A 2,115-nucleotide genomic window follows, 5' to 3' on the forward strand; every position below is an offset into this window, starting at 1 on the left:
GCTCAAGTAAACTCATAAAAATTCTCTACAGGTTTAAACGTTCCTTAGGTATTTATGTTGATGATATGGCCTAATGTGGAAGAAAGTGACATTCTTTGGAAGCTGTGCCTACTGGCTAGCTAGGGTCTTCTCTAGGAAGGAAGGAATGTCTGTGCCTGGCTCCTGGGCCAGCCTCCGGCCTATAACCTCTGATTCATGAGTAAGTTTTGGTGCTGGCTAAGATCGCTCATCCACATGAGTATACTTTGACAATTCAACCCTTTGTGTAAACAAAGGGACATTATTTAATATACACAACTGAACAGGGAAAACAGCAAGTTTCAAGATATATGCATTACTGTCTCCTTTTCATAAAAAAATACACATATTTGTGTGTGTGTGTGTGTGTGTGTGTGTGTTGGTTTTTAAACTCACAAACATAGTCAAGTTAAAAACAGTGATTACTTCTAGAAAGTAGAAGTAGAAATAGGGACATAAAAAGTTAGACTTTTACTTTACAGATTTTAGTGCTATTTGAACTTTATTTAAATAGCATGTGTTAATTTTATAACTTAAAGGGGACAGAAATATAATGGCTAAGATGGCAAAAGCAAGACAGATTCATAGCAAGGTAACAACAACCCAATAGGATAATTATATTGTAAGGCACATGCATACAATAGCAGAGGGTGTATGTATCATGTGCTAAGAGAAATCATAAAGGGAGAGTGACTAACTCTGCCTAGGTGATATCATTGTAATTAGCTAATTATTAATAATAGGGAAGGAGCAAAGGGAAGACCAGATATTATAGGCGTGTCATTTAGGCAGCTTCGCCAGGTAAGCTACAACCTTACATTCCTCAGGGGTTCAACAAAGGGGAGATAGACGCATACCTAGTAAAGTTGGGGTAACATAGGGAATGTGCTTGCTGTCAGTCACACCTGAGAACAAAAGTCATTGGCCAGAATGGGCGTGGCCACTGCAAGAGCAGGAGATTTGGGATATTTAATGCACTGAACAAAGGAGTTCATGCTCTTAGCTCCTCTTGCCACTTGTGGGACTTGCATGACTCTGGGCTTGTGGGGCTCCCTTGCATTCGCTCACACACAATGGACTAATGGACTGAAACTAGCCTGAGGCTGTACTGAGCCTGTCTCCAACATGGAAACGAAACTTTGGACACTGGCTCTGCTTCTAGCTCTACTGAAACCCCATCTACACTTCTTCTATGACTGGACAAAGGGAAATGGAACTTTGAAAATCCATGGATGGAATTCCACACAAATAAAAATCACTCATTCTCCCGTGTGAGTCTCAGAAAATTCTTTTTCTCTAGATATCATAAGGCCCCCCCCCCCAGCCCCCGGGGGGGGGGGGCGGTAAGGACCCCTCACTTCAGCCGATATCACAGGGAAGTTTAGGAATGCTGAAATGAGAATACATTAGAAACCTCTCCTAAAAGAAAAAGATTGGGGTATAAAAGAAGAGTAACCATTTCTCCTCTTTTGCCTAAGATAGTCTCAGATTACCTGGCATCCTTAACAGCGCTCCATTTCACTCTCAAAGTGCCCCAGTTTGAATGACACACAGGACTTCTCCATGTAAGTGGTTCTCAAATTTTAGCCTGCAGCAGACTCACCAGGAGGGCTTGTTAAAGCCCCCGCTGCTGGGGCCCACACCCAGGGTGTCTGACTTTGTGGGTCTGAGGGAAGGCCTGAGAATTTGGATTTCTAACCAAGTTTCCATGTGCTGCTGATGCTGCCAGCCTAGAGACCACAATTTGAAAAGTACTGCATACAGGTATAAAAGTGCATGGCTTTCTGTGAGAATAGTAACGAGCTCTAAATGGCCTAGTATACAGTCTCTAAAAGTAGCAGAAAGGGCAAAAAAAAAAAAAAGTAGATAAGACCAGGGTTACTGCAAGTGTGGGCTGCAAATTGATGCCTGGCTACGAACAAATAAGTACCAAAACTGGGAAACGATGCAATGTGGCAGAGTAATTTATATCTATTAAATTCAGTAAGAAAAAAAAAACTTGACTTTCCTTGTACTTTTTTTCATTTCATTTTTCTAATAGTTCACTTTTCGAATAATTTACTTTATAAAAATGTCAGTCCTTGAAAGACTGGGTGG

The sequence above is a fragment of the Myotis brandtii genome, unplaced genomic scaffold, assembly GCF_000412655.1.
Source record: "Myotis brandtii unplaced genomic scaffold, ASM41265v1 scaffold540, whole genome shotgun sequence".
In the NCBI taxonomy this organism is placed as follows: Eukaryota; Metazoa; Chordata; class Mammalia; order Chiroptera; family Vespertilionidae; genus Myotis; species Myotis brandtii.